Source organism: Panthera leo, chromosome C1 (genome assembly GCF_018350215.1).
Source record: "Panthera leo isolate Ple1 chromosome C1, P.leo_Ple1_pat1.1, whole genome shotgun sequence".
Lineage (NCBI taxonomy): Eukaryota > Metazoa > Chordata > Mammalia > Carnivora > Felidae > Panthera > Panthera leo.
The window spans coordinates 89,697,204-89,724,653 of NC_056686.1; the positions used below are offsets into that span (position 1 = coordinate 89,697,204).

At 36.0% G+C, this 27,450-nt stretch overlaps 1 long non-coding RNA gene across 2 annotated transcripts; it reads left to right on the plus strand.

The window, feature by feature from the left end:
* On the plus strand, window positions 1–26,997 carry LOC122227272. 2 transcript variants are annotated; one of them, XR_006205949.1, is made up of 5 exons: window positions 1–105; window positions 5,343–5,481; window positions 6,221–6,320; window positions 9,397–9,476; window positions 26,507–26,997. It is a non-coding gene; the product is annotated as an uncharacterized LOC122227272 (long non-coding RNA). The 2 variants fall into 2 exon arrangements; XR_006205948.1 differs by lacking the exon at window positions 6,221–6,320.
* The last annotated feature ends 453 nt before the right edge of the window (window positions 26,998–27,450 follow it).

A 27,450-nucleotide genomic window follows, 5' to 3' on the forward strand; every position in this document is an offset into this window, starting at 1 on the left:
CGAACTGCATTCTCAGGAAAATCACATAACATCCACTAAGGATTTTATTTGTGTCTGCCTATTTCGTAGACCTGTCATTGCTCAGCTTTAATGAGACCTAGTCAGGTACATAGCCCTCCTAATTTTTGTAGGTATAAGGAAATCCAAAACCCAAGATGCAGGACTTAATTACAAATTATGAAATCCAGACAATAAAGGCATAATGAGAATTGGTTGAGGAATGAGCAAAACAGAAAGAAAAGAAAGGGAAGGGGAGGGGAGGGGAGGGGAGGGGAGGGAAGGGAAGGGAAGGGAAGGGAAGGGAAGGGAAGGGAAGGGAAGGGAAGGGAAGGGAAGGAAAAGAAAAAGAGGGAAAGAGAGAAATATTAATCAATCTGGGAGCTGCCAAGTAAGTTATTTGCCCAAGAATTGCTCTAGATCAGCGATCTGCAAAGAGCCAGATAGAAAATATTTTAAGCTTTGAGAGCCGTATGATATCTGCTACTGTAGTGTGAAATAAGCTCTAGACAATACAGTTGATTGTAAATAAATGAGTGAGACTGTGTTCCAATAAAACTTTATTTACACAAATAAGCCACTGGTCAGGTTTTTGTTTTTTGTTTTTTTTTTTTTTTTTTTTCCCCCCCATGGGTTTTACTCTGCTGAATTCTGCACTGGATAGGGATCCCCTGTAATTGGCTCAAAAGCATTGGATATTTAAGGAACTTTATTTCTACATTAATCTGTGTATCACAGATTTGCACTTCTCATTCTACGTAGTTACTATAATGTTTTTCTTGAATTTAATAGCATCATTCTATTTCTTGAGATGCAACCTAATCTATTTTATATCACTTTGATACCTATATGTTGGTTGATGTGAAGAAGGCTTATATATATATAATGTGATCCATTTAGTTTGAAGAATTTCCTTGACGATTATTCACAAAAAATGTGAGCATATATAAATTGTTTTGTTTATTCAAAATTGCATTAGCAATTTTCTGATAGGCAATTTGAGTTGAAAGATAAAATTTAAACCAAAGTCAGAAAATAACTATCACTGCGAAAGAAACACTATTTATCGGTGCAGTTGCTCTTGTTTTAATATTATAAATAGGTGTAGAGCTTTTGGAAATCTAAATAGTACCTCAAATGTTTCTTATCATGGAATATGTTATCAGCTATTAGCACTAATGGCATTTGTTGCATATAATAGCATTATCTTCATTACAACCATAATCAAATTAAAGTTGTAATAAAGGTATAGCGGCATAAAATAAACACAGTGTTAAGCATTAATTTTATTTAAGTGATTAATCACTTCAGTTGCATATTTTATGCTTATTACTATAAATTATATTATAGGTAATTTATTTATATTGAGCGTACAAGTGATTACTTTCAGTATCTACAGAAAATCTTTATATTAGGTTCTTATTTGTTTTGTCTCCAAATGTTTTATTAGCAAGTGAATAAAAAAACAATAGTAATTCAGAAATAGTAATAGTTGTAAGAAATTTTCTGTTAAACTTGGAATTAATATTAAGTTTTTAAGCTAATTTTCTTTTAAATGCTTAAAGTTACATTTACCTATCATACATTCAAAGTGGTTAGCATATAATAATGTTATCATTTTTGGCAACTGTTCTAGCATTTTCCCTAAATACTCTATTGACATATATAATATAACATTCCTGTTTAATCAGATAGAGAAGGTTAATTAGCTATGTATTTCCATGTCATTCTCTTCTCATAGAATTAGTTTGGAAGTTTTCCTTCCATTTCTATGTTTTGGAACAGTTTGAGAATAGGTATTAACTCTTCTTTAAATGATTGGTAGATTTCCCCTGGGAAGGCATCTGGCCCTAGACTTGTTTCTTGGGAGAATTTTGATTACTGATTCAATTCCTTTGCTGGTTTACTGGTAATGGGTCTGTTCAAATTTTCTCTTTCTTCCTGTTTCAGCTTTGGTAGTATATATGTTTTTAGGAGTTGATCCATTTCTTCCATATTGCTCTATTTGTTGGGATATATCTTTTCATAATATTCTCTTATAATTGTATTTCTGTGGTATTGGTTGTGATCTCTCCTCTCAGAGATTTGTGATTTTATTTTTTGAGTTTTTCTCTCTTCTTTTTGGTAAGCCAGCCTAGAGGTTTATCAATTTTGTTAATTCTTTCAAAGAACCAGCTCCTGGTTTCATTGATCTGTTCTACTGGGTTTTGTTTGTTTTTTTTTTTTTGTTTCTATATAATTTATTTCTGCTCTAATCTTTAGCATTTCCTTTCTTCTGTTGGCTAGGCTTCATTTGCTGTTCTTTTTCTAGCTCCTTTAGGTATAAGGTTAGGTTGTATATTGAGACTTTTCTGCTTCTTTAGGTAGACCTGTATTGCTATATACTTCCTCTTATGACCACTTTTGCTGCATCCCAAAGGTTTTTGACCATCATGTTTTCATTCTCACTTGTTTCCAAATCCATGTATTTTTTTTTTCATTTCTTTAATTTCCTGGTTAACCCATTAATTTTTAAGTAGGATGTTCTTTAACATCCATGTATTTGTGGTCTTTCAAAATTTTGTCTTGTGATTGACTTCAAATTTCATAGTGTTCTGATCTGAAAATATGCATGATATAATGTCAGTTTTGTTTTGTTTTTTATTTGTTGTGGACTAATTTGTGAGTCAGTATGTGATCTATTCTGGATAATGTCCCATGTGCAGTCAAAAAGAATGTGTAATATGCTGCTTTAGGAAGAAATGTTCTGTATATAGGGGTTAAATCCATCTGGTCCAGGGTGTCATTCAAAGCCATTGTTTCCTCGTTGATTTTCTGCTTAGGTGATCCGCCCATTACTATAAGTGGGGTGTTACAGTACCCTACTATTATTGTTTTATTATCAATGAGTTTCTTCGTGTTTGTTGCTAATTGGTTTATATATTTGGGGGCTTCCAAACTGGGAGCATAAATATTTGCAATTGTTTGATCTTGTTGGATAGACCCCTTTATTATGATACAGTGTTCATCTTCATCTCTTCTTACAGTCTTTGGTTTAAAATCTAGTTTGCCTGATATAAGTATGACTACTCTAGCTTTCTTTTGATGTCCATTAACATGATAAATATTTCTCCATGCCCTCACTTTCAATCTGCAGTTGTTTTCAGATCTTAAATGAGTCTCTTGTAGGCAGTGGAAGGGTCTTGTTTTTGTTTTTGTTTTTGTTTTTAATCTATTCTGATGCCCCATTCTTTTGATTGGAGCATATAGTCCATTTATATTCAGCGTGATTTTTGATAGATATGAATTTAGTGCCATTCTGTTAAGTTGTTTCTGCAGGTTTTCTCTGAGGAACAACTAACTTAAAATTTTTTTTAATGTTTTGTTTCGTTTTTGTTTTTGTTTTATGTTTTTTGAGACAGAGAGAGAGAGAGAGAGAGAGACAGTGAGAACAGAGGAGGGGCACAGAATCCAAAGCAGACTCCTGGCTCTGGGCTGGCAGCACAGAGCCCGACTTGGGGCTCAAACCCACTCTGAGATCATGACCTGAGCTGAAGTTGGACTCTTAACCCACTGAGCCACCCAGGCTCTGGGGAACAACTAACTTTAAATCAGTGCAGAAAACAACAAGATTGAAAAAAAAAATAAAAGGAAAAAATCAATGGCTCTTTGTGAAAATCAACAAAATTCAAAGTTGATTACATTCTAAAGAGACCGATAATGAAAATAAAGAAAAAACACAAATTCACCAATATCAGGAATGGGATAGGTGACACCATTACAATTTCTACACATACACTAAGAATAATAAGGAAGTACTGAACAATGTTTGCTAATACATAAGACAATTTAGATGAAATAGAAAAAAGTCCTTGAAAGGCACAGACTACCGAAGCTCATTCAAGAAGAAATAGATAATCTGAATGGTTTTATATCTATAAAAAACATTGAATTTATAGTTAAAAGTTATATGACACAAATAACGTCAAACCAAAAAATTTTTATTGGTGAATTTTGCTGAACATTTAAAGAAGAAATAATACCAATTCTACACAAACTCTTCAGAAAATTGAAGTAAATTGTACTTTCTAATGTATTTCATGAGATCAGCGTTACACCTATAACATTACACTGATACCATTGCTAAAGATACTATAAATAAAACTTCATGCCAATATCTTACCTGAACATGGATGCAAAATTTGCAATATAAAATTAGCAAATTGAATCCAACAATACTTAAAAGAATAGTGTATCATGACCATAGGGGGTTAATACCAAGAATGCCAGGTCAGTTTACCATTACCAAATCAATCAATGTATTTTGTCATATGTATAAATCTTTGACTTACCCAGAGAGAGAGAGCCGCACAGTGGTTTGAACAGAATCATATAAAGAATGATAAACTACAATAGGAGTTGGATTGATATGTGATAAATTGGCTAGTAAGAAGTAAACATAACTCAGGTGCGCCTGGGTGGCTCACTTGGTTAAGTGGCCGACTTCCTCTCAGGTCATGATCTCGCAGTTTATGAGTTTGAGCCCCGCATAGGGCTCTGTGCTGACAGCTTGGAGCCTGGAGCCTGCTTCCGATTCTGTGTCTCCCCCTCTCTCTACCCCTCCCCTGCTCACGCTCTGTGTCTCTCTGTCTCTCAATAATAAATAAACTTTTTAAAAATTAAAAAAAAGAAGTAAACATAACTCTGAAGAATTTTCTAACAGATATAGAAGCAGTCATTTCCAATAGGGTTGAAATAGGGAACTGCATACATTTCAAAGAGCCAGAATGTGTTGGAGTTTGCAAAACTGTGCCTTGCAGAATGGCAGCGTTGTCACTGTTTGGCTGTATGACTGGAATTCCCTGGAAACCCATCCTTTGGAGCTTGCCAGAAACCTGCCCTTTAACATATTGGAGAAAGCTCTTCATAGGGAGGTTTCTAATGGAGAACTGAAGAAAGCAAACACAATGGCTAATATATACAAATAAATACATGTAGGAAATTTGAAAATATGCAAAGCTCGTATAGTTTTCATTTCTGTAATTACTCATGAGGTCCTAATTGACAACTATGTCTCTTTTCTTCAACTACTCTTTCAGTATTTCCTCTGTCTTCTGGAAGAATATTTGCTGTTTAGCATTCTATATCTGTGAAAGGCCCAAGCCCTCAATGTTCTGATTTTTTTTGATTGCTATAGTTTTCCATAAACCTTTACCATTGGACATGGACGTATTGGGAAGTACCATAGAGAATCCCCTGGAATACAGATGCAGGCTGCCTTGTGTTTATTGTGTAGAACATATTTTCACTTAGCAGACAGGGTCAATTGTGCAGGCCAGCAAATTAATACCCCCTTTTCTTGTTAGCTTAGTTGCAGAAAAATCCTTACATGTCCAGGAGGTGATCTCATCTTTCAGTTTAGTGGAATCATTGTTGTGTGCCTTTTGTTGGAATCATCCCATCTTGATAATTAATGTCTCCAAAGAAACAGCTCAAAGTTACCAGGTAAGAAAAAAATATTCCGTAAGTGAGTTCTAGGTATAATATGACAGACTCCACTCACACTTCCACATCTTACAGAATTCTGATTAAAAGCATATGCTGAGTCCTGTAAATAGAATTTTGTTCTTTTAAGCGGTTGTCTCCCAACTGGTAACAAAATGAGTCTTCAATATATCATTGTGCCTTTCAATTAGGCTAGCTTCTTCAATTGATTGGGTATATGGTAAAATCAATTAAATGCACAAATATGAGCCCATTGCTGTACTTCCTTTGATCTGAAATGAGTTACTTGGTCATACTCAATGCTGTGTGAAATGACATGAGTCTTAGATGTCTTGGTCACTTGAGGTTCCACGGTTAGGCTTTCAATCTCTAACAAGACTAGTAGAAAGTCTGTATCTATTTCTCAAAAGGAAACTAGTTATCTTTCAATGAAAAGAATAGGTTTTCTTCCAAAATCCTAAAGGTCTTCCCTGCAATTTTCCTACTTTTGGTTTGCTGGAGGCCCATACAACATACTTATATGCAAGTATTATTAAATCTATTACATTATGAAGCCCAAGAGGTAGAATGGCTTATACTGATGCCTGAATGTGATAAGGAGTCTTCTCTTGTTCTGGTACCTACTTATAACCGGAAACCTTATGGGTAACTCTAGATGAGTCAGATTAACACAGTATATGTTACACAAAAATCCAAAATGGCCTGTCAAGTATTGTGCCTCTTTTCTCTTGGTACACAGTGAAAGTTGCAGCAACTTGTTCTCTTTGGAGGGGATTTCTTGACATGCTCTAGACTGTTGATACAAGAAACTACCCTACAGAGACAGGTTCATGAAATCTGTGAGTATATCTTCTATCCTCTTCTTTGCATAATGCACCTGCTACTTCCTGGTCATCAGATCCAATCAGCATAATGTCATTAGGATAGTGGACCACTTAGGTGTTTGTGGATTGTCAAGATGATCAAAATCTATAGACTGCATTATGGCAAGTAGAATTAACACAGTCCTGAATCAATCTTCTAGAACTACACCAGTGGCCCTGCAGGTAAATGCAAACTGCTCCTGGCAATCCCTGCAACTTGGTAAAGAGAAAAAAGGGATTAGCTGGGTCAATAGTTGCATACCAAGTGTCAGAAATTGTGGTAAAGTAAATAATAGTACCTCAGGGATGCCCAAATCTTAATCCTGAAGCTTATGAAAATGTTACTTTACAAAAGGGGCATAGTGAATGTGATTAAGTTAGGTATCTTGAGATGAGAAAATTATCCTCAATTATTCACATGGGCTTAATGTAGTCACAGGGTTTTTATAAGAGGGTGAAAGAAGGATCAGAATCAGAGAGAGATGTGATACCAGAAGCCAAAGTCAGTTAGGAAGCCAAATCAGTCAGCTTTGATGATAGAGGAAGTGGCCACAAGCCAAGGAATACAGATGGCCTCTAGAAGCTGGAAAAGAAAAGGAAAAGATTGTTGCCTGGAGCCTCTAGAAAGAATGTAGACTTGCAGACACTTGATTTTAGCCCATTGAGACTGATTTTGGATGTCTGATCCCAGGAACTGTAAGATGATACATTTTTGTTGTTTTTATTCGTTAAGTTTTTGGTAATTTGTTAAAGCAGAATGAAGAAACTAAAACAATGGCTGAGTTGATTTGCTCCAAAAACTACATCACATCCATAATTGAATATTAGATGTTAAATTCAGTTCAGCTTTCCTACATCCCTAAGTCTTTGCACTTCATTCTCCACAGTATGCTAGGACTGCTCTGACAATTCAGTCTCATTAACTACTCCTGAGTCCAAATTTCAATCAGCCAACCAAGTTAGCTGAAAGAGTGACATCTAGCTACACAAGCAAACATATTTACTCCAGAATCTCTAGTAAGTTCACTGACTATAGGAATAACAAATAATAGAACAGGTATCCTGCCTCGGGCTGAGACAGAGCACTCAAGAAATAGCACTCTCCTCTCAAAACACACACATGGGTCTTATATCAAGACCTGTGGAGAGGCAGAATTGTGGCTCACTAAAAGAGAAGTCACTGCAGTAAACTTGCCAGAAATTTGCTCTCTAGAGTGCTAATGAAAGCTTTTCTTGGGGGAGTGTCTCACAAGGGCCACTTTGCTACAGAAATGTTTGGAAAAGGTGTCAAAGAAACTGCTGGTCTCTAGAAGCTGTTGCTCTCCACACATAGCCGAAGCCAGGCAGTGGAGAATCCGTGAGCACTACAGGAGCCCGGTGTTCGCGAAAGCCCAGCACACTGCAGGAGGGTGCCAGAGGAGCACAACAGTAACAAGAAACAGACTCCACTCTGTAGTTTCTCTCCACTTTCTTCTACTGATAAAGCTTCAGTGTCAGGTGCTAACAGGAAAATATTTAGGGGCATCAGATTCATTTTCACGGAGCAGGCAAAAAGGATGAATTTATAGCTGAGGGACAATAAATCAATGACTGTCACACTGTATTAAAAAATTAAAAATAAAAATCTGTAGGATCATCTCAATGTATGCAATTTATTCAGCCTCAGTTTCCAATATTTTTCAATATAAACTCTTGTGTGCTCAGTGAACAACGTTTGGAATGACATATTCCAGATATATTTCAGTTTTTACTTAATAAACACATTCTGTCCACTCTTAGTGTGATATTAAAATACAATATCGCCAAAGTATTGCCATTCATTTTCTAACCATGCTATTGAATTCACAGCATTTACAAATTCATAATGATATTTTTTACATTTGTTCTGCTACTTCTAGCTGTAAGCTCAATTTCAAATTGGAAAAAATATGCTTATAAGTGTTACAAAATTGCTCTTGCAGATCTTCTGGCACATCTTTCATAAATAAAAATAAGCATTTTCAGGCAGAATTCCAAAACATAGAAAAATGATTGAATTTGATCATGGGGGAAGTCTCCTTTGGCTAGAAAGGAACTAATCACACATTCAGAGAAGAAATTTACATATTTTAGATATTTATAAAAAACATGGTACATCCTAAAATAATACAGAAGACAACAGCTATAGAAGACATGATTTATTCAGCATATACACTGGCCTACAAAATGTACATAATTTCTGGCAATAAGTTTTTATTTGGGAAACCACTGAAGGTGGAACAGTGCAGAGACAAATTTTTCCTAGTGATAGATTTTTACAGCAAATAATCTGATGACTATCATTTGATTACTTTTAATTTGAACTCAAAAATCTTGCTGAGATATATATATTCATGCCCCATCGTATACACAGTTGTTAGTATATGAGTAATGAACAGGCTAAAATAAAGGACTTTAAGATGGCTAGTTGGGAAGATGGTAGGCTGTTTAAACAGACACTATTTTATTATATTGTGTGTATAACACTGGGTCAATAAATTAGTAATCTTCATTCTTTTCAAAACCAGTGACTCAGATTATTAACATTATTGACTCAAAATTATAATCTGTTAATAATTTAGACAAATGATTTTTTGGCAAGTGCAATGATTTTTAAATAAAACCTGGAGAATATTATTGCACAGAGTAGATTCATATATATTGTTTGTTATACATGTTCTAAGCATCAAAAATTAGAGTTTGCAAGTTTTTTTCTTAAATGTCTTTCAGGTTGGAAAAGAAATAAAAACTGTAAATACATTATTTGGAGAGAAATATTATCTGTTTAATCTGCAAAAGAAAGTAACAGGAAGTGAGATAACAAGTGGATAAACTGTTTACATCAAAAAAGTTGTTTTTTACGTAGTTAATGGGACTTTCAACTCTACAGTCTTATTTGCAAAGCACTATAAAGGAACAGGATAAGGACATCCTTTTCTATTTTAATTTCATTAGCTGCCATTATGTATTTTTCCTAAATCAGCCTCTTTATGAATACACCTGTCTACATTTCTATTATTTTCTTTGTAAATAGTATGGAGGCCTGATTTTTCATACTAATAAGGAACCAAGCAAATACTATGAATGCTGATGGAATTAGAGATAACAGGAACTGTGAGTACAACTGCCTTTATTTTACTCTTACAAAAAGACGTTGTGAGACAGAGCACTAGATAGCCCACAGTGTGATGAAAAAAGTACCCAAGCTGAATGCCTCCTTCGTATTACTAGTCAAGGCTGAGTCACACCACCACCCGGCTACACTAAGTTTTACTTGGTATTTGCTGTTCCATAATTAGAACAATAGAAAGAAGACGTGGGCATCCATGAAAACTACAGAGCCTCTATTCGCTTTTTATTTGAATCTGTTAGTTTCTAATTGCTGCCTCAGAGGTAAACTGTAATTCAGCATCTACATCATCTTTATTTAGATGGTAGCAATAGTATCATAATTCCGCCTAGTTGCTCAATTTGGAAATAAATTTAACCCCATGAGAAGAAGTGTCATTATCTTCCCAATAGTCACTGCCTAAGATAGATAAGTTTGTAACTATGAGGAAACCAATTTTAAGTTTCTGCTAAAAGAAAAAAACTTGATTAAATATGATTTTATATTCCCCCTCTTTTTTAAAAAGGGAATACAAGCCTTTCATAGAAGAGTTTCTGAAAGTTTTCATTTCCAAAGCAGTTTGAAATGACATGTTTTAAATCTTAGACAAATATTAAGTCTTAGATAAGACACTTTTAAGTGTTACATATTTTGTGATAAAATGTGTAGAGTCAAAGTTCACAGTAATTGGGAGTACAAATATTTTTAAAAAGTCTGGAAAGTTAAGTCAAAATATTTACTGGTTTAAATAAAGTTATGCATAATTATTATTGTATTTTGTCATGTATATTTCCTCTTGTTTATTTTCTTCTACATTTAGAGTCAAAACAAACTATAGACTCTTGAATAAGAAATGTGAGTGAATAAAGCATGTTGTCTCTGTAATAGCCTCATACTACTTTAAGAAGTTATGTGAAACATTTGGCCAAAGAAAAAGAATGGACATAATTTGGGGCGCCTGGGTGGCTCAGTTGGTTAAGCCTCCAACTTTTGGTTTTAGCTCAGGTTATGATCTCACAGTTTCATGGGCTCAAGCCCTGCATAGGTCTCTGCACTGACAGCACGGAGCCTGCTTGGGATTCTCCCTCTCTTGTCTCTCTGACCCTCCCCTGCTTGTGCTGTCTCTGTCTCTCTCAAAATAAATAAACTTAAAAAAAATGGACATGATTTAAGCCAACAGCTCTATCTCTGCCTCAGTTCCAATGTAAATTTTAGCTACTGAAAAAACCTAGTGCTTCAGAAAACTAAAAATGTCTGAGTTTTCGACTCAAAACTAGGGATGAATTATTAAAGGACAATTAATAAGAATATAATTTAAATACATCCGTTAAATTCTTTCCAAGATGTCAGTATTATAATCCACAAACTCCTTCACTTATCCTAATTATTTTTAAATTTGCTATATGAGAAAGACGTGCTTTATATTTATATTTAATTAAAATGATTTTATAAAACTCTTTCTAACTTAGTTAAATCTTAAAAAAAATTTTTATGTTTATTTATATTCGAGAGAGAGACAGACAGACAGAGCTTGAGTTGGGGAGGGGCAGAGAGACAGAGACAGAATCTGAAGCAGGCTCTCGGCTGCCAGCTGAGAGCTGTCAGCACAGAGCCCGACACGGGGCTTGAACTCAGGAGCAGTGAGAGCATGACCTGAGCTGAAATCAGACGCTTAACCGACACAGCCACCCAGGGGTCTCTAACTTAATTAAATCTTAATAAAAGTTAGAGAATTATTGTTCAGATCAATTGGCCACATCACACTTACTAACTATATATGTTATATAATAATTATTATATATTAACATACATAATTTATGTAAATGCACACATATAGAATTATAACATATGCAGCTATATATTATATACATTGATTATGCATGGGTATCTGAGAGGACAGTATTCCAGCAAATGTTTGAATGAGTTTAGTGAGCCTCCGAATAATTGGGAAAGAGAATTCCATATAGAGCAATTAGCAAGGACCCAGAGGCAGAAGTCAGTCTGCTAGTGGTCAAGGAAAAGGAAGAAGGCCAGTGTGACTAAAGCAAAATTCATGAAACTAAAGAATTAGGACATCAGGACATAAAGATAGTCGTATTTTAGATGTTTAGAGCCTTATAGGCCATAATAAGGACTTTGGATTTTATATTACATGTGATGGAAGTCTTTATAGGATTTTAAGAATAGAAATGATGAAATGACATTGGACTCATATATTTAAAAGATCACAGTGATTATAAAATATTCTACAAGTATTTAATACTGTAAGCAGGGAGAATATTAAGAAAGCTATGTCAGTGGTAACTTTGGCTAGAATGGTAATAGTAGAAAACTTAGTAAGTGGTCAGAGTCAGCATTTTTTCTTTTGGGTACTTCATTCAGACAGTATAATCAACATAATTTAATGTGATAGAGGTTGAAGAGTCAAAGATAACACCAAGTTCATTTTTTGTTGTTGTTTTTTGTTTATTTGTTTTGTTTTACTGACTTAGAAGGAGAACTCGAGGAGGAACAGATTTTAGTTTTGGATCTACTAAGCTTAAAAAACCAGTTAGATATCTGAATAAAGATATTAGTGAAAACGACATCATGAAAAAGACTCCTTGACCAAACTTCAGTCAGGCTCCTCTGAACTCCATTCTGAGCTAGATCTTGTCCTTGCCAGACCTGCATAGCCCAGTTTCAGGCAAAACCTTGTTAAGGGAGAACCCTCATTCTGGGTATTGGAGAACCCTTGATATCTGATGTATGTCTTCACCCACCATGTGGTATCAGATCATCCTGATCTGCTTTCAGCAAGAATCTTGTCAAGTTGGTTTAGCCAGAATCCCTCCTTACCCCTGAGGTTTCCTCTTGGTAATTTTCCATTCACTGACCCTCACTGAGTTCTTGGCTATAAATCCTCACTTGTCCAAGCTGTATTTGGAACTGAGCCCAGTTTTATATAAAGGTCTCCTTTCCCTACTGTCATAGGTTGTGAATGAAACCTGTTTGTACTACTTTAACTACTGTCTAGCTCTGGTTTTTCTTCATCATCACATGTATTATTAGCCTCTCAACATTGGCTTCTACCCTTTTCACCTTGATCTGTGCCCTGAGCCCCCTTTCTCTCTATTTCTCTTTGGTTTAGCCAGTGGGGAGACTCAGCATGAGAAGAGAGGGAGAAAGTAGAGCAATTATGGGTATTTATTATTTCTGCTCCTACTCATTGAGATGATATCAGGCTTTCAGTGCTTTTAGTGCTTCTTGTATGAATGTCACTGCTTTTATCAGGATGTTCCTCTACATCACTTCCTTCTTTCTGCATTTAGATACTCTCCCTGGTCCTAAATTCTTTGGGTATAGGGATTTTTTGCAGCTGTACAGGTTCTAGCCTTCATGTGCTATATTTTTCTCTGTGATTTCCCTATTTACTGTTCATATTTTAGCAAATCCTAGAATCTTTTAAATTTCAGGGAGCACTATCTGACTTATGATTCGACTCATTTGATATAGTTACTGATACTGAATGTGGGCCCAGGAAGGAAACCCTCCAAATAGAATTTTTGGATTAGGATGGTCGTATATTAAAGGAGTTCAGAGATAACTACCTGGCTGAGGAAATGTAACATATTGGTTAGAGTGGTAATAGTAGACATAGACTGTCTATGATTTGCAATATAATCATGATCAATCAAATGATCAACACTGGTAGCAATGTAGCAAGTTGAGGTCAAGGTATTATGAGAGCAAGTAACTATGGTACTTAGTTTTTATGTTAAAAATATTGTTTATTAAGTTTATAGTGTCACCTAGCTACTTAGGAAGGTACTAAAGTGTATCCCAAGGGAAAAATGAAATTAAAAGTTATGGATATACAATTAGGAGCCTCCATGAAATTTTTAAAGGAGTTCTTGGTCTCCTATAATAGCTGGGAATGTCAGGATTAATCTGAGAGTAAGAGATAGAGTTGATTGCCAATTAAATGCCCCACACTCCCCACTCCAATCTCCTATGCTAAAGTAAGGACACTGTAGCAAAGGGATAGCACCCTAGAACATGGGATGAGGAAATTTGGGTAGATATAGATAAAGCTAAGAATATTGAACTTACAAATTTCCCTAAACCTCTTACCAATGGAGGCAAACATCCATCCACTTCTGCTTTAAAAGCCTTTCTGTAACTTCATCTGGAGAAATTACTCTAAAAGTCCAAGTTTATTTTCCTCTGAATCTACCAACACCATTCTTATTGTCTGTAAGCCTGTGATATTCATCCTGGCACAACCAGTATGAGAGGTAAAAACCTATAGGTGAAGACAGCCCCTTTGCCCCACAAATCTATTGCTGCAGCAGTCTGAGGTACTTAAGTGGAGTGTATAATAAGGGTAATAGAGCAAGCTGGGCAAAACACAGGACTCAACGGGCCATATTTCTTGCCATGGACCTATCTTATCCAGGATTTTGAATTTAATGGGTTGTCTTAAACACCTGGGATAGAAGGAATTAGTCTACTTTGTTAGTTAATTAAGGTCTGGCTGGACTGGATATGACTTGTAGTTAAGGTAACAATTTGGAAATTTCCTGGCACACTGTAGTAGAGAGCCCTAAGGCTCAGGATATAGGCTCTACCACGACCCCTTAGCCATTATCCTGCCCCCAAATCTCAGGTTAGGGAGGGACTATTTACAAAACTATTCTTAAGGTGGAGGAAAACTAGGAAATACTGCAATACCCTGATGGTGGTGACAAAGGAACCGCTACCACCTCTAGGGCCACAGGGAAATATGTTGACATGAAATGAGAATTAAATAAGGAGATAGAAAGCACCAAATGAAGACTTTTTATTTTGTTGAGTGAGCTGGCTTACAGCAAGCTAGATAAACTAGTAATGAGATATTTCGATAGGAGTTATTTGACTGTGGAAATTATAATTATATTAGAATGTATCACCTCTGCATTGAATACTTGCCTTCTAAAAGCACGGTTTCTCTTTCATTCCTAGACTTCTGCCCAACCTCATCTTACAGAATACACTTGGTTGATAAACTTTGTTAATTTTCCCTTTTGAGTTTTATTTTTAAATCTATATCTAAAATGGTGATAATAGTCCCTACTGTATAAAGTGCTTGTAAGGGTTAAAAGACATAATAATTGCAGAACACTTAGAACAGTGTGCTCAATACATCTTTTTTTTTAAATTTTTTTTAACGTTTATTTATTTTTGAGACAGAGAGAGACAGAGCATGAACGGGGGAGGGTCAGAGAGAGAGGGAGACACAGAATCTGAAACAGGCTCCAGGCTATGAGCTGTCAGCACAGAGCCTGACGCGGGGCTCGAACTCACAGAGTGCAAGATCATAACCTGAGCTGAAGTCGGCTGCTCAACCGACTGAGCCACCCAGGCGCCCCTCAATACATCTTAACTCTTACTAGTACTCACAGGATTTTGTCTATTACAAAAGCTACAGAATCAGCTAGATTACTCCTTTAACTTCCACCTGAATATATCATTTCATTTTTATCTCCACATTTATATTTATATTGCAATCTATGCCTTAAAATAAAATCATATTTAGCTTTCTAGATCTAAATAAATTAGCTTGAATTCAACTAATTAACACATATTACTCTTGGCATTTTAATTATATATGTATTTTCTTATTGCTAAGGTGATATATGTATCACCTGGTTAAACAAGTCTAAAAGAATTCTTGCTAACATCAAGCCAGAATGATCAGTTATCACCTAGGAGATGAGGAGTTGGGTGGAAGATTCTGGTTAAACTGAATTAGCAGAATTCATGCTAAATTTAGGTGATACAGGCCCCACAAGAACAGATGCCGAGGTCAAGGCTTAGAGGCCTGACTGAAGTTAGGTCAGGGAAAGTGTCTTGTCAGTCCCTCCTCTAGTTAAGTAAAGGAGAGGCATTCTTTTCTTTGGCTATAAGTCCATTTCTCATTCAGTCATCATTTCATTAAAGATCAGCTGAATCATCTATTGGAACTTTGCATTAGAAGTTATTTGCTAAATGGTGTAGAGTCAGGCATTTAATGAGAGAAGTTTCTATGAAAGTGAAAGAAATACAGTGACTAGTGTCTCAGTCTATAGGGCTGTCAGTTGGGAAGATTTCTGGACGTTCGGCTGGAAGTATCTTTAGATACTTGAGTGAGGACAGCAGTGGTAATCCCATGTATTTCCTGGTTTGCAGCATAAATACATTTGATTATGCCTTTGGGTTTCACAGTGAACTTTCTGACTGTCCCACATGGCAGCAGGCATAATGGTTGCCCACACATGTTATGTTGTGTTGACATTTTGAAGTTATATCAAGTAATCCAGCTTCGGCTCTCAGAATTTAAAGAAAAAGGGCAATTTTAGTTCTTAAGAATGCCAAGTCATGAGGATGGGCAAAAAATTGGAAATGTTAATTGCTAACAAATGCATTAAAAAAGCAGGATCCAGACCAGTTTACAGGTAGATAAAAAAGTAGAAAGTAAAAGGAGTTTACCTAGAGATGGAAAATAGCTCAAAGACAGATAACAAGATTATAATCTAATAACCTGCAAGGATGTATAAAGTTCTTCATTGAAATATAACTTTTTTCTCTGAAGTCACCCCACTTTTGATTTTCCATCACAAAATAAGTAAAAAAAAAAAAATAAGTGTGGTCTTACTAGATTTGGTCTTATTATTTACATAAGCATAACAAGAATAGTAATTGATCACATAGAGCTTTATGAGTTTGCTTTGATGGAACTTTTTTCAAATTAGACTTTTTAAAGCTTCTTGAGCCTTGGGACACCAAGCCAAAGGCTTGCCATCAGACGTTTCCTTCATCACTTACAGATTTGGAGGAATTTCTCTCTTCTTGAGGTCTATCTTGAAGGTGCTAGGCCATCCAGGAAGTAACCTTCCTTACTCATTCATGAGGCTTGGAAACATATAAGCCAAATACCAGGCCAGTTGTTCCAAGAGAGCTGTGTAAGCTTTGGCTCCCTGAAGTCAACCTTAGTTCCTTGAAACCATCTGGTCATACTTGATTCTATGCATCATTTTCAAATATGACATTCCAGTCAGAGCCTGGTGTACATAACTGATGTTTCCAATTATGTTCTGTTACAAGAATAGATTATTATATAACCTCTGTAAATAATTATATTGCCATGAAAATAAGGATGCTCCACAATAGTTCCCCAATTCTGGAGGGATCAGGTAGGAAGAAAGATAAATGCTTCATTTTTGTTTACAAAAGTATATCTACTGACACATCTGAGTTATAGACAGCTTGAGAGAAAGGGGAAAAGAGTTCCTGATATAAAGAATTTAGAACATTAAAGAGCTAGTCATGTTACAAGCAAAAATTGTAATTATTATTTACCAGTCCATTCAGTCCAATGTAATTTACTTGTGTTCTGCTTGATCATGGGTTAGCAGTTTTATGAATTCATTAGCTTCTCCACTAGACTTCTGGAAATCTTTACTCAGTAGGGTGGTAGCTCTTAAAGTTATTTAAGCAATGCTATCAGAAGCCTATACCCCCAAACCCTTGTCATAATCCTTTCCATATTCTCTAAGACAGTCATTTTTTTGTTGAAGATGAAGCATTCTGGCCTGTAACTGATGACAAATGCAGTCAAGGAAGAATTAGAGTAAAAGAAAAACTATCTGTGGTGACAAGAGCATGGTAAAAGATCTGAGAGTTCATTTGACAAAGAACTCTGGTTGTGTATTTACTTATGTATTTATTTATTTTTAGAGAGAGTGTGTGCAAGCAGGGGAGAGGGGCCGAGGGAGAGAGAGAATCTCAAGCAGGCTCCACACTCAGGGTAGAGCCTGACACAGGGCTTGAGCCCACAACCCTGGGATCATGACCTGAACCTAAATCAAGAGTGAGGTGCTCAACCAACTGAGCCACATGGGCGCTCCTCTATGGCACAAACATTTATTTATTTATTTATTTATTTATTTATTTTTTTTATTTATTTTTTTTATTTTTTAATATATGAAATTTACTGTCAAATTGGTTTCCATACAACACCCAGTGCTCATCCCAAAAGGTGCCCTCCTCAATACCCATCACCCACCCTGCCCTCCCTCCCACCCTGCCCTCCCTCCCACCCCCCATCAACCCTCAGTTTGTTCTCAGTTTTTAACAGTCTCTAATGCTTTGGCTCTCTCCCACTCTAACCTCTTTTTTTTTTTTTTTTTTTTTTTTTTTCTTTCCTTCCCCTCCCCCATGGGTTTCTGTTATGTTTCTCAGGATCCACATAAGAGTGAAACCATATGGTATCTGTCTTTCTCTGTATGGCTTATTTCACTTAGCATCACACTCTCCAGTTCCATCCATGTTGCTACAAAAGGCCATATTTCATTTTTTCTCATTGCCACGTAGTATTCCATTGTGTATATAAACCACAATTTCTTTATCCATTCATCAGTTGATGGACATTTAGGCTCTTTCCATGGCACAAACATTTAAAACTGATAACTAGAATTGTGACTTACAATATTATACAAGACCTATCGTGGACAATGAGGGTATTGACAAATTTCTATGAAGTTGATCTGATTTCTAAAATACTTACATTAATACTCTTTACCCATATAAATATAACCTGGTGAAGGTTAAGACAGTTCTTATTTGACAATGTCTTTTTATGTAATTCAATATATCAGATAAGTGAATTAGTTTAGCATCTCCTTTTTACAATGTGAGAGAACAAATCCTTTTGAGATTTTCCAAGAATCCTCTGGGAAATTTCAAGGTCAGTTTGAGAACAAGAAGACTTAATTTAGAATTTGATTTGGGGAAGTTGTCAAACATGTCAAAAGGTTTGAACACTTGATTAAATAGGATCATAGATTACTATGAATCAATCCTTAGTTTCTCTTAAATATTTGAGGGCATATAAAGATTAACGTATAGTACAGGAAATGATTTGGATAAGACACAAAATCTTGGATTCTAGGCAGTGTACTTAAAAGGTGAAGAAAAACCTTTTTTAATCTATTAAGAACAGGCCAAGAGTACAAGAAACCTTTGTTGTTTTAACTGAGAGAAAAAGAACTCTAGTTTTATATCACCATGTTATTGAACTCATCTTTAAGCCTTATACATAAATCCACCCATTCTTAGCCAGCTACATGACTGTGACTACATGAGGGAAGATTACTTTTCTAAGATACTTTTCCCAAAAACCTTATCCTATATTTTCCTCTTTCTCATTCTGGAACAAACCATTAGTAACTTTTTTTTTCTTTACAGTGAACTTTAGGAAGTAGATAATTGTGCAATGTCTGTCACACACTGGGATTCCATAGCAAACTAGTAATTTTATGAATATAGCCATCTCACAATTTTTATAGGTATTTGCTTCCCCATGGTACAGTTTTTCACAGTGGCAAAGGATCATATTTATTAACCCAACCAAATACATTCAGCTACTCTATATCATATAAAAATAGGGTCTCCTGGGTGACTGAGTTCATGAGCATCAGGCTCTTGATTCTGGCTCAGGTTATGATCCTAGGGTCACTGGATCCCAGCCCTGCACTGGGCTCTGCACTGAGCATGGAGCCTGCTTAAGATTCTCCCTTTCCCTCTGCCCTTCCCCTGCTTGTGTGTACACATGCACTCTCTCTCTCTCTTTAAAGAAAATAAAGACAAAATTTTAAAAATACAAAAATAAGAAGCATTAAACTTAAACGTCTACTTAGCAGTGTTTCAGCAATTTGTTGCTTAGAAATTATCTAAATATTTAGTGAATATTTGTTGTTGAACTTAAGTTATTAGATGTTTCAAGTTACCAAAAAAAAAAAAAAAAAGACTTCGGAAACTATTTTCATGCACATGTAATATATATATATTTTAAGTTTATTTATTTATTTTGAGAGAGAGAAAGTGCTAGCGGGGGAGGGACCAAGAGAGAGAGAGAGAGAGAGAGAGAGAGAGAGAGAGAGAGACTGGGAGAGAGAGAAAGGGAGAGAATCCCAAGCAGATTCTCGCTGTCAGTACAGAGCCAGACACAGGGCTTGAACCCATGAACCATGAGTTGGGACCTGAGCAGAAGTTGGACACTTAACCCAGTGAGTCACCCAGGTGGCCCCCACACACATACTATTAAACAAAGGTAGTTATCAGTTCAAGTTATTTCCTTGTTAACTATTTTTTGTGGAACATGCACTTTAGGTAAGTATCACAAAAGCAAAGAACGTAAAAAACCTAGTTACAAAATTCACATTTATATGATACTTAATACTAGGAGATAATTCAGAAGACATAGCTGTTTTAATTAAACCAACAATACTAAACTAATCCTATTTGCCAAAGATTTTTTCAAGTTACATGAACTTTAAAAGTATTTGAGTTATATTCTATGTTTCTGAGAGTTTTAGCAATATTTCATGAATATCAGAGCTCATTTATCTCTAAGCTAATTTGAACAGAACTCTATTCCTTTAAAGGATTTTATAACTTAATTTGGTAATACCATTCAGAAGTAGAAAAAGTTTACATATATATATATATATATATCAATATATATATATATATATATATATATATATATATCATACAGGCATAAGCATGCATACAGACAGGCATAAAGATCATACTTCTTTTTTCTACAATTTTAACTGTAAGTCAGACAAACACAGTAATATACTCCCGTTTTTGCTTTTCTTTATATGTGTATCTGAATTGTGTTTATAGCAAATGGAAGAAGTTAAGATTACCTGTTCAATATGAATGCTAAAGCTTTTTATCAATATTTATGGAAGAGACTTTTAAGATTTTATTTTGCCTAATATTTAAAATAATGGAAGGTGTGGATTGTGTTTTAGGTGAGAGACTGAGGGGACATCTCACAGCTGTCTGGGTATTTCCAAAGACCATATGAATGGATAAAATATTCAGTATGTTTCTAATTATTTCCATATGTTTGTTTTTTTTATTTTTTTAATGTTTATTTATTTTTGAGAGAGAGAGAGAGAGAGAGAGAGAGAGCGCACAAGCAGGGAAGGGGCAGAAAGAGAGGGAGACACAGAATCTGAAGCAGGCTCCAGGCTCTGAGCTGTCAGCACAGAGCCCTACAGGGGCTCAAACTCAAGAACTGTGAGATCATGACCTGAGCTAAAGTTGGAAGTTTAAGTGACTAAGCCACCCAGGTGCCCCTGTTTGTTTGTTTGTTTCAATTCAGCCTCAGGTGTAATAAGGAAAAAAAAAAAACTTAGCATATCTGATACCATGTCACTTCTATTGCCCTTGCTACTGTGACCTATAGCTCAGAAATTTCTGCTTAGCCCTGCAGGTAGGCATGTTAATCATTGAAGTAATTTTGCTTACAGCTAAGATTTGCAAGAACCATTTTTTTTAACCCCAAACCTACCTCACGTGAAGAGATAAGGAAGTACCTACCGAAATGATTATGCTATGTTTAAGATTTTTAGGAAAGACATGACCAGATGCCTGCATGAAAAGATCAATTAATGAAGGACAACATAGTTACATGGCCTTCCTCTGATGTCTGCCAATGTCAATCACCTTTTGACTCCAACTCCCTCACACTTCTCCCTTTGCTAACATAAAAGAAGTTCGAATTTCGTGCCAAGGAGAGATGGTTCCGTAGGACAATAGTCTACAATCTCTTCAGTTTGCTGGCTTTCCAAATAAAGTTGTTTTCTATGCCCTGACATCTTGCCTCTTACCTTATTGCCTTGCCCTTTGGTGAGCAGAATGAGCTTGGACTCGGTTGCACAGGCAGTTGCTTTTAGGGGTTCCTGAGTTCCTTAAGAGACTGATGGAGTGAAAGGGGAAAGTCTGGCAAGGGTGAACAAGAGGGATGGAGGAAGACATATGAATAGCATTCAAGGGAACTGAATGGAAGATCAAAGGTGGAGAAAGGAGGAAGGAAGAATAGAGGCAATGGGAAGGGAAAGAGGTCTCACAGGGGACCTGTGGGGGAGATCTTAGGTTTCCCAAAGAAGCCAGTGAATTTCCATATTATTATTCATAAAGTCAAGCCATCAAGAAAGGAAGAAGAGAGGGGTGCCTGGATGGCTCAGTCAGTTAAGTGTCCAACTCTTGATTCTGGCTCAGGTCATGATCTCAGGGTTCATGGGATCAAGCCTTGCGTTGTGCTCTGCACTGACAGCATGGAGCCTGCTTGGGATTTGCTCTCTCCCTCTCTCTCTGCCCCTCTCCCATGCATGCACACTCACTTGTTCTCTCTCTCTCTGTATCTCAAAATAAATAAACATTAGGAAAAAAAAAGGGGGGAAGGAAGAAGACAGAGTTGATGGAGGATATAATCAGCATGGTTTCAAGAATGAGGTTTCACTTAGTTGAGAAATTCCCATGAGGAAACAGGATCAAATATAGAGAACAGAGAGGACTCACAGGGAGTGAGGAAGATTTTTCTAGACCAAGAGTTGGAGAATGAATTCCCACATGAAGCAATGAATCAAGAAGAATTTTCTAGCCTAGGGAGTCAATTCTAACTTGAAACAATAATCTGTGGGGCATGGTGGGAGTTTCCAGCGAGTTTTACATGAATCAGGGTGTAAAATCCCCACAGGACATACACAGCCAGGAAGAAAAGCTTCTAGCCCGCCCAGTAGGTACCTTTCAAACAAAGAAGTCCAGTCCTCTAATTCATCTTCAGAGAGTATACTCAGAATCTTAAGAATCAAAATCTGCCCTTACTGTGCTTCAATGGGCTGTCATCCAGAGCAGTGGCTTAGGAGTCAGACTCACCAGTAGATCTCTGATCAGTCAGCCAGTAATGAAGAAAAGGCTTCACAGGTGTGCACTTGAGGTCCTGGATGAGAAGTCCAGGGATCCAGTGACAAATCTGATCCCGTATGAGTCATAGCACTCTAACTGTTCAAGAAACCAGAGCTGGACGGTAAGATGGTAGAGACAAAATCTATTCAGAATCTATTATAATAGAGCAAAAGAGAGCTAGTACAGAACTCGGCTCCATTTTTAATGAAACATGGAAAAGAAGGGATTCATTGACAGAACAAGGTGGGAGTTAGTGGATAGAAAATTACTAAGAGAAAACATCAGGAGTGGGGTGCAGATCCTGTTTAAATAGACCTAATAGGATTCTTGCTAAAGGTAAGGCCAGGATTGTCAGCTAATCAATTAATTATCACCAGAGGAACTGGACAGGACAGATGAGGAACATGATTAGATAAGATATCAAAGTTAAGTGATTCTGCCTAAACTGTCTTAGCAGGATTCTTGCTAAAATAGGACAATACAGATCTCACAAGGACCTGTGACCAGGTCAAGGTCTAGATATCTTAAGGGGAACCTGACTAAAGTCACAGAGGGGTCATGTTACATCTCTAACTAGCTGAAAAACCATTTTTGAAAAATGACCTGTTCTCAATAAATAATAAATCAAATAATAGTGTATCCCATGCATAGAAGGGATTAGCAAATATCTATCAACAACCCTCAACATTCACCATGTACTTATTCCTATTGCCATCATAATGATTTTCCATAGCCCCTACCCACTGAGGAAAGGAACATATACAGAAGAGGAAAACATGGTGACTGAAATAACACAGAATATGCATGAGGTGGAATCATTATAACCTGGAATTATCAAGCTTGAGGAAGAAGAACTAACTTGGGGGACTTACAGTGCCAGATGTCATGACTCATTATAAAACCGCAGTATTTTAGAACTTGTGGTATTGGTACAAGCTTCAACGAATAAATGAAAGAAACAGGATAACAAAAACCACAATGGATATATACCCAGTCCAGAAACAGATCCAGCTATATGTGGTCAACTGATTAATGACACAATTACCACTGCAATGTGAGAAAAGATGGTCTTTTCAATATGTGGTCATGAGTCATTCAGATGCCTATATGGGGAAAAAAAATCCTGTTCAGTTTCCAGTGATTTATAGGCCTAAATGTAAAATGTAAAACAATAAAGTTTCTAGAAGAATATTCTGAATTTAGAATGAGTAAAGAAAGATTTTTGAAATAGGGTACTGATAGAGTTCCATATTTTAACTGTGTTGGTTACATCGGTATAATAACACTAATGTGCAACGTGTACAGCGTTGCAGATACTTCATACGTTGAAATAAGTTCACAAAAAATTAACAGGAGTGGAACTTCTCAGTGAAGGACTTCTAGTATTGAAATCTCACTTAACTCATTTGCTTATAATTAGAACCCTAGGGCAATAATTATTGTCATAATAATTACATATTAACATGGTACTTAGGAGAGGTAATTATTTTTGTTTTCAGTCTGTTGTTACAATAGCCATATCATTGTAAGTTAAACATCTAGATAATTTGTCTCTCACTCACTCTTGTTTCTTCTTCAAACCAACTTAGTTGTATCTATCTCTTGTGCCTACTTCTAAGGTCCTCTGATATTTCCGAGAGTGTTACTTTGAATGATTCAAGTACATGTGGATACTGTCAGGGCAAGTACAAATTAAAAATAAGATGCATAATTCTCCCTGCTGAAAATAAGGGAAGAGACTTCCCTTCTGCCCTTTCCCTAGATCATTTACTTTGAAAAACGTATAATTGTGTTTTCTTTGTCTTTTGAAAATGAATGTAAATCCCCTTAAAAGCTAAACAAGACTTTTGCCAGCATTATGACCCAGCAATGTCTTTCTCAAATGTCTCAGAACCATGTATTTAGAGGCGATCAAAGAAGATACTGCCCCATCTCTGTGTTTCCATGAGAGCATAGGAGGTTAAATTTATGGGCGCCTTACTCTAAAACTAGTTTCTGTCATAAAGATATGCATTTATTTTTCCTTTGGATAAAATCAATTAGCTAACACAGACTGTCACCCAATTACCTGGTGAATTTTGGATGAACTATGTGTGATGAGTGATGCTGGCAAGTCCTCTTGCTTAAGGACTAGTTATAATTTATCTTGAAAACATGTATATGATGGGCTACATATGCTTACTATTTAAAGGTGAGATTTATTTGTCTTTGCAATCTCTAGCAGATTGCCTGTGATGTAGATTACATTCTACTTTAATGTTTATTCAATGATACAACTGCTTCTTCCTCTTCTGCTTCTGCAGAGGTTATCAGGGGCAGGAAAAAATTTAGTTTTTAATTGATTTACCAAACAACACATTCCAATCAAATCATTCATTTGATAACTATTTGTCCTTTATTTTAAACGATCAACCAATGTGAAATAAGTATTTGGGGGGGGGGGGGTGGAGAAGGCAAATATCAGTCTAATATCCATGGTCAAATACTATACATACATTGAGAGTTATAACACATTACTTTTTCAAGTACATCACTTTGAAGGATGCAAGCAATGTTATATTCATAACTGTTATATTCAGTATATTCTATGAGATTTCAAATTTTATTTATGAACTGTTGAATTATGAAACACTGAAGTATTGGTATCAAGAACATCATTAACAATGATATTCAGTTAGAAAAAGGCAAAGTTTGCCTTCAGGTAGAAGAGTTATGTTATTTTGAAAAAAAAATATGGTTTTCAGGATTATGTTATGACTAACTTTTTCAAATAAACTTCGTTTTAGAATAGTTTGGCTTACTAGTGGCTTGGAATAATTTTGAAAATAATACAAAGTGTGTCCACATTCCACATACCCAGTCTCCTCAATTGTTGTACTATTATATGATGTGTTTGTTGTAATTAATGTACCCACAATGATACATTATTTTTTTAGTTTTATTTATTTATTTTGAGATATTGTGAGAGTGGGGAAAGAGTAGAGAGAGAGGGAGAGAGAGAATCCCAGTGCAAAGACTGACGTGGGCCTTGAACCCACGAACAGCAAGATCATGACCTGAGCTTAAATCAAGAGTTGGACACTTGACCAACTGAACCACCCAGGTGCTTCAATATTTTTAAGTACATCCATACTTTATTCAGGAATTCTTAGATTTTACCTAAAGTTTTTTTTTTTCTGATCCAGGATACCACATAAACTTTTATTGCCATGTCTCCTTGGGCAACTGTTAGCTATGACAATGAGTTACTTTTTTATTGCTTTTTGTGTGTTTTTAAAAGAAATAAAATTGTAGAATCACTTTTATTTTGTCCCTATAAAAATAAAGGAAAGTCAAATTCTGTATTGAGGCATCATTCCTATGGACCAAATGTTTCTGTCCCCGCAGATTCATCTTTGGAGCCTAATCTGCAATGTGATGCTATTTGGAGCTGGAGCCTTTGGATGGGGTCATGGGTGGGGTGGAGTCCCCATAATGGGATTGGGATTATAATAGGATTATAATGAAGGTCCCAGAATTCTCTCCCTCCACGATGTGAGGACACAGCAGGAAGATTACCATCTATGAACCAGGAAGAAGGCTTTCACCAGATAGTAAATCTTCTGGCACCTTGATCTTGGACTTCACGGCCCCCTGCACGGGGGAGGCAAATGTTTCTTGTTTAAGCTACCTACTCTATGGTATTTTTGTTATAGCAGCCCCAAATGATGAAGACGTTACTCATTCATTTTTTACATGGTGTGTAAATTGTCTTTCCTCCAGGAACAAATTGTTAATTTTGAAAAATGGAATCTGCTACAGTGTAGCTATTCAATATATATTAAGCAGCCACAAAAATATGAAAATTGAGATAAACTTTTATTTTAGTAGAAATATCATTTAGTAAGGCATGGCTATTTTGTACCCTTTCATTTAGTAATAATTAAATTCATAGAATTATTAGTTTAGATGTACACAGCCCAAACCAAATTGACTTATAATGACTGTTGTGTAATTATAAGTGCTGTTTTTATTGCAACTTTCCAATTACTTGTAACTGGGAGTCTGGCTACTAAAGTATATATATTTAATTCATGATCTACATAATTACATTATTAACCCTGATAGTAAAATACTTGTTGAGCTAAGCATAATCTTCAGCTAGAAAAGCACTGAGGTGGATTTTTACTTGCAATATTTCTCTAGTAAATGATTTAAAATATATTTTGAGATTTGACATGAAGGCTTTATGCTTAGTGAAATACAATTAGAGTCTATGTTTGTTTCACAGTGTTTCCTCTGAGAATACAACACTCTGAAATGTTAGAAATGTTGGAGACAGACTCACCATCGCATGCAAGGGGGAGTAAAGACAAGATTCTGGAATGTGCCACTTTGGCATGTGGATTGTTTCCAGCTGAAGACGAAAGCCAACAGACTCAAGAAGAGCTTTTTATCTCCCCTTTAACTGCCTAAAAACTTTTAGATAGTCTATAGCAAAAGAGAGCTAATGCCAAAGAAAATTTTTGGTTATTTGTAGGGCCTGGCAAATATTTGTTTACCAAATGTCTGCTTGTCTCATCTTCCTGAGATTTGTCTTCCTCCCTTTTGACACTCCACACTTGTATCCCCTTCTCCTTAGATCAGAATGTTATATAAGCATCGATTACCTGACTGCCAGGGAGCCTCTCATGTCTTTGTGAGGCTTCTGAATATACAAAATTAAAATTGTTTTTCCCCTGGTAATCTGTGTTATGTCAATACAACTATTAGACCAGCCAGAGAACCTAGAAGGGAAGAAGGGAAAAGTTTTCTCCCATACATATGTTTGATGTGATTGCTTATATGTCACTTGTGGGTAGGTTGGAGCCATATCACTAATTTTGGCCAAGGGACTGTGGGTGGAAGGATGGAAATATATAGTGCTATTGATTAATTAATTAGTGTGCTTTGTATGTGGCTCTATTAGACAGGCATTACATAGTAGAAAATTACATAATTTGAAAAAGTATAATCTGTTGATGCTATTATGTGGCTCTACTAGATAGATAGACATAACAGATTTTGGAAAATAATTGCATATTTTCCCAAACTGTAATTTACCAGTGTTATTAGACTAGACTGGACTTATGCTGTGGTTTTGTGGTAATAAATTAACCAAGAGATCACAGTCACACAACAAAGTGAAGGTTTGTTTGTTGCCAGTGTAAAGTCAGATGTGGTTTTGCAGCTTCC